At 37.1% G+C, this 6853-nt stretch overlaps 1 long non-coding RNA gene across 1 annotated transcript; it reads right to left on the bottom strand.

Moving 5' to 3' along the window:
- Nucleotides 1–2332: 2332 nt before the first annotated feature.
- Nucleotides 2333–6330, bottom strand: LOC112754264 (uncharacterized). The gene is made up of 3 exons (XR_003178452.2): nucleotides 5775–6330; nucleotides 5451–5657; nucleotides 2333–2592 (listed from the first exon to the last, which is right to left on the bottom strand). It is a non-coding gene; the product is annotated as an uncharacterized lncRNA (long non-coding RNA).
- Between the last annotated feature and the right edge of the window lie 523 nt (nucleotides 6331–6853).

The following is a 6853-nucleotide window of genomic DNA, read 5'->3' on the forward strand; positions in this document are numbered from 1 at the left end:
TCAATTCTAACATGGAGTTCATAAGCCAATTAGGCAACATAACTAATACAAGCATTAAAGCATCTGAAAGTAAAAGAGAAATATAAAATAAAAGGAATATTGAACCTATGACTGAAGATGAGTTGAACTAAACTAATAGAAATCCTAAAATCCTAATCCTAAGAGAGAGGAGAGAACCTCTCTCTCTAAAAACTACATCTAAATCCTAAAATTGTGAATATGAAAGCTTGTGATTATGAATGGATGCATTCTCCCACTTTATAGCCTCTAATCTGTGTTTTCTGGGCCAAGAACTGGGTCAGAAACAGCCCAGAAATCGCTGGAGAAGAAATCTGTCACGCTGATTTTCGGAACTGCGACGTGTCCATATGGAGCACGCGTTCGCGTCGCCTAGCATCATGGAAACTATATAATATTATATATCAAATCGAAGCCCCAGACGTTAGCTTTCCAACGCAACTGGAACCGTGTCGTTTGGACCTCTGTAGCTAAAGTTATAGCCGTTTGAGTGCGAAGAGGTCAGGCTGGACAGCTTAGCAATTTCTCCAACTTCTTGTATTCCTTCCACTTTTGCATGCTTCCTTTCCATCCGCTGAGCCATTCCTGCCCTGTAATCTCTAAAATCACTTAACACACATATCAAGGTATCTAATGGTAATAAGAGAGGATTAAACATAGGGAACTTAAGGTCAAAGAAGCATGTTTTCAATCAAAGCACATAATTAGGAAGGAAAATGTAAAACCATGCAAATAGTATGAATAAGTGGGTAAAGAGTTGATAAAATCTACTCAATTGAGCACAAGATAAACCATAAAATAGTGGTTTATCAATACCCATGACTTGCTTCCTTAGATCATATTGCAAGAATTGTATTTCACTCCTCTCTAACTCCACTTTATTCCTCTTGCATGCCTTATTGTCTTGGAGTTAGATTGGGTATTTGAATTTTTCGCGCTTTTATCTTTCTTGCATATGTCACTTGGGGTTGTTAGCGATGCTTGAGTTTATTCTTCTCATGCCTCACTTGCATGCCTTTTTCACTCTTGCATCCCATGCTTGTTCATTTGCTCCGTATTTCAATGGTTGTCTTGCTTGCATGTTACAGCTGTCATGTTTGCACGATACCTTTTCTTTTGTGGCACTTTTTTTTTCTCACTAGCATGTTATAATTTGAGTGTGGTCTCTTTGAGTTTAATGTCTTCTTTTTCCTCACCTTTTTTTCAGATGGCCATAAAAAAGGACAAGGAAAAAGCACAGAAGAAGCCGCCTCCCAAAAGGGCACCTCAAAAAGCCACCGCCAAAGCGCACCACGCGCCCAAGGCTAAACCTCTCCCCAATAAGGTGCGAAGCATCACTAAGGTTGATGAACAAGAGAAGGATAACCCCGCGAGAGATCCCACTAGGTTTCGAAACCGCTATTGTGAGCTAATGTTCCCCATCGTGATTGCACGGAATTATCATTCTAAACCCCTTCTTAACCCTCCGGGTCATGTAGTTCAGTTTGTCATACCTCGCATTGAGCGACAAGGATGGGGCTTTCTCATGAGGATACTACAAGAAGCCAATCTCTCATGGGTGGTAGAGTTCTACACCAATTACTTCACACCCTCTCTTCAGACTGTCTTCATGCGCCGGAAGCAAGTTCCAGTTTCCGAGAAAGTTATTCAGGAAGTACTCCGAGTCCTACCCGTACCGGAAGAGGTAGATTGTTACCAAGAAGCCCTCCGACAGCGTGATGACTTTGATTATGTTTTTGATTGGGATGCTGTTCATCGGGTTATTGCCGAACCGGATGCATTTTGGACTCGAGGGCACCTCAGGTCCCGAGCCAAGGGCATTCTTGCGCGCTTTCTGACTGTAGAGGCTCGAGCATGGACCCAGATCTTGTCTCATTATATGTTTCCCAGCACCCACGAGACGTTGATCACCGCGGACCTAGCCTTGCTAGTTTGGTGTACATTCATAGAGCGGCCGGTTAACATTGCTCGCCTCATCCATCAGGCCATGGTTTGTGTTATGCCAAGGGTAACCTACCTTTTCCCACCTTGGTGACGGAGTTAGTTGCTACTGCTGGTGTTCTTTGGGAGACTAAGGATCGGAAAGCAATGATCCCGGTAGAGGGCGATATCGTCCAAACCGGAAATTATCTCAAGCCTCCGGCGGAACACAAAACCTTTGATATAGCTGTCCCTTCTGTAACGTCCCGTCCAGCAAAATACCTTGCTTAAGTCAGGGTATTTCCACTAGAAAGAACATTACGTAACCTTCTCTAGTATTAACTACTTAATTATCGAGCCTTTGTATCGAGTTCGCGTTTCAGTTTTAAGAAAATGCCAGAAAATTTTGTTTTTTTATTCATTAAAGTCATAATTCAAACATTCACAAATAATAATAATAACATAAATATTATTGATAATAATTCTTATACTAAAGAAACCAAATAAAACTCAAATACAATATACTAAACCTACCCCTCTATGTAAAATAAAATCTCAAAGGACAAGAGCGAGGGAACTCTATGAAAGCAATTAAAACCATAAAGAAAGCCTACTGATCGCTCGCAGCTTCAAATTGAGTCTTCAAACCTATCGCTGAAAGGGTGGAAAATTTGGGGGTGAGAACCAAACCACATGTTCTCAGTAGAGGTCGAGAATGCCGTGAAAGTAAAGAATAAAGCGCAAATAGTTAACTGCATTCATAGACATCTAAAAGGAAACTAACTTTCTTTAAAAGCATTAGTTAATTACTCAATATCCTAAATCCATATTTTTCTTGTAAAACTTTTAAAAGTTTCCTAGACTGTATGAATGACCAACCTGTCCCAGTCATAGGTTCATTAAGTCTATGCTGAACCTGTTTGATTTTTCATACCTTACTAGACCATAACATAAAATAAGTTACCTACGCGGTATAAATGATCATCCTGCTCCAAGCATAGGTTCATTAAGTCTATGCTGAACTAGTCAGATACTTTATACAGAACTAGACTTCCAACACAAACCAGTCATGGCCTCAGCCCCAAGCAATTCAACCAACACCCAATTCACCACAAACCAGCCAATCAATTTCAAACACAAGTAATGAGGTTCAAACACAATCAAGAGCAATTATATCAAATATAGCAATTAACAGTTAACAGAATTATTCATTTAGGCAAACCAATTATAATATGCACACCCAAACAATGTCACATAGATGCATATGATGAATGTCTAGTCCTATTACAGGCCATGAGCTCATGTGTCGGTTAGCACCTGCATTCCCGACATTTATCCGGTCACGAGTTCACGATTTCCCGGATACGATTTTCCGTTCAAATAAATGCGCATATAATTATTAGCAACTCTATTGAGACAGCCTCTGCTTTCTACTCGCAGGAAATATATACTCTTGGGAACGGAAAATTACTCTTGGGTTGCCTCAGGGCAACAGATAAATAAACAAACATCTCTTGGGTTGCATTAAGCAACAAACAAATAAATAATATCTCTTGGGTTGCCGCAAGCAACAAACAAACATCTCTTGGGTTGCTTCAAGCAACAAACAAACAAATAATATCTCTTGGGTTGCCTCAAGCAACAGATAATCATACAATAAGTACTTTACTCTTTCCTTTTTCTTTCCTAATTGCAGATTCGCAAGCGGGACTAGACCCACGCCCTTGCCAACAATCTCATAGATCAAATATTCTTTTCTTAAAAGAATCATTGAAGTTATTATTATTAAATAAGCCCTGAATATTTATTTTGATTAAGTCCTTATATTTTTTATAAAAATTTGGACATAATCTCCTTTAAAAATAGGACTTATCCACCCTTACGGGTTCCTTCTTTCTCAACAATTCATCAGCCTCTTTCAGCATTTGCCACAGCAATATATTCTCAAAAACATTTGATAATAGAAAATCTATTTCTTAAATTCCATATCCAAAATAATTACCAACACAACTTGGCAGCCTGATTTCCATTTTGTTTTTAAAATATCAAATGAATTTGGAATTGCGCAAACTTTATATCCATGCGACCGTCTCGGATTAGGCTTTCTATTAAATCAAAAATCATAATTTTTCGCTGACTATAGCTTCGGGAATATAAGCAAAACCGTGACTGTTCTGCAGTGTTTTAAAACCAGAAGACAGCAGCACCATACAACATTTGAAATTTCATATAAAATCCAAATTAAATCCAACTACCTTCAAAATTAATGTCGTTAAATATAACTCATCCAAATTTGTTTCTCAATTGGTTCCAGGGTCATACCATTTTTAATCAAGGAGTTACGTAGCTTGGAAGTTAGGAAATTTTCTGCAGAATTCTGTTTTACAAATCATTGAACACAACCTCTTCCAAGTCCCATAACTCACTTATTAAAACATGGAAAATCCTGAAATTTAAATCACATATACTAAACATACTTAATTTTCACCTCCAATTAGTTGCATCTCAATATCTATCAAGGATCAAAAGTTATAAACTTCCAAAGTTACTAATTTAAGAAAACAGAATCTGGCTTTTTCTGCATAATGCATCATCCTTCAAAAATTCATATCTTTAAAACTACAAGTCCAATTGTTCTGAACTTTTACGGCATTAAAATAATAGGAATAAAGTTTTATTTAAAATTGGTTCCATTTCAAAATTCAAACTGCAGAATTTCCAATAGAGGAATCAAGTTGCTGCTGCGTTAAACATTCTGCAGAAAAACCAGTTTTGACATCCATGATTCAAAAATTCACCATAAATCATAAACTTAGTGAAAAAGTCTCAAATTCAGCAATCCAGTTCCGTATATCCCCAAGCTCAATCCGGACTTGGGTCCACGCAATTCTGATAATCACAGAAATAGTTATAGTTTTTCAAAGTTTCCGGCTTCCTTTAAAAACAATGCAGAAAATCAAGTTTTACATTTTAACTTTGAAAAATCATAACTAGTTCTATAATTAATTCAAACTTCTCAAAATTGAGTCCCAACAACAACTTTTATTATACTTTACTCAGCCTTTGCTCTTATATCATTTCGATTATCGTTGAATAACTGATTCACTTCCAAAGTCACCTTTTAATTTCAAAAATCAGTTTTTCAGCAATCTATTTAGTATTCAAAATCCAACCCTTCAAAACCCCTCAAAACTAATTCCAAATCAACCACCAACCAAGTTCATTAACATTACAATATACCAAATAATAACTCAACGGCAACAAATCCAACATAACCCATTAAAATTCAGAAATTCTCAACAATTAGTCATCAAGCAATTCCCAATCCACATAATCAATCAATATCACAAATCAACAATTCCAAATCACAATCTCAACCATTCCAATCACAATTTCAGCCACAATTTAATAATTACATAATCAATTATTTACTCACAGCTATTAAATCTATTTGCAGTTATTCAATAAACCTTGTAGGCATTCTTAAATTGAAATCGTTTTAAACCCCCTACCTCAATGTCGAATTTCATAGAAACCGAAACCGAAGACGGAATTGTGGCGTGATGACTGGTTGGGCTGCACCCAAAATGCAGCAGCTCCTTCATCCCTTATCTGTCAATGTTAGCAACACTCACAACCGCTTTGACAGGGCAGCAGCAACGCGAGTTGGCCACGACAGTGAGCAAAATAGTGAATTCATATTGGGTAGAGTAATAATTCTGGAAATTCAGGGGTGGAACAGGGGCTAAATTAAATTGGAACAAGAGTAAGGCTAATAAAATGGCAGCGGAATAAACAAGAACGTCAAGTGGAGGTTCAGAACAAGAATGTCTTACAAGAATTAGAAAGGAATAACAAAACAAGGAAGCACCGGCAGCAGCACAGACGATTATAGCAGCAACGGGGAAGACGACCTTCTCCTCCACCTTGGTTCATGATTCCGGCGGTGGTAGTGGCAAGGAAAGCCTTCCCACCATGCGTTCTGCTTCGCCTCGCCATTTGCGTTTCTCTCTGGGCGACGCCGACTCCACGTCTCCTTTCTTCAACTCAGACTTGATGGCGGCACAGCAGCGGTTCAGCAGCGACGATTCGACGACAACGAGGTTGGATTCAACAGTGACTATGGAACGGCGACGAGGACGGAGCTTCCTCTCAGTCACTGCTCACGTCTCCCTCTGGTCCGTGTACTCGACGGCAGCGCGCAGTGATGGCTCACGACGGCGGCAGTCTCCTCCCTTCCCGATGACGATCCACTTCTCCCTCTTCTTCTCTGTTCCGTCACCCTCTCCCTCTGCTCTCCGTTTCCTTCTTTCTTCCCTTCTGTTTTCCCCCCTTAAGCTCCCCGTGCCCTTTCTTTCCCTTTCTGATTGTAGATTTAGGAATTTAGGTTATAAATTAGGAATTTGTGATATTAGGGTTAAAATTAGGATTTTATAAAAGAATATAGATAAATATGAATAGATATTTTGATAAAATTGTAGAGTAGAGTAATTTTAAAATTAAATATACTCTATTAAAAATATATAAGAACATTATTTATCAACATATTGCTAAGTGAAATTAATTATTTCTAATTTAAATTATAAAATAAACATATTAATCACATTTTTATAAAATACAGTTTAAACTCAATACTAATTAGTTAAATTAAATGATATAACTTTTTATTATTTTTCTATCACCGAAACTTTAATTTCAATTTACAAAATATCTAATTATAATAAAATTACTTAAACTTAAAGTATTTATAAAAATCCATTTAATCATTCCTAATAAATTAATCTCTAAAAGTTCAAACTAATAAAATAAACCATAATTCATTCATATTAGAAATTACCTAAATTAAATTATATAATACTTTCATTACTAAATTTTATTTCCAAAGCATTTGAAATAACCAATTATAAAAATTACA

The sequence above is a fragment of the Arachis hypogaea genome, chromosome 16 (genome assembly GCF_003086295.3).
Source record: "Arachis hypogaea cultivar Tifrunner chromosome 16, arahy.Tifrunner.gnm2.J5K5, whole genome shotgun sequence".
In the NCBI taxonomy this organism is placed as follows: Eukaryota; Viridiplantae; Streptophyta; class Magnoliopsida; order Fabales; family Fabaceae; genus Arachis; species Arachis hypogaea.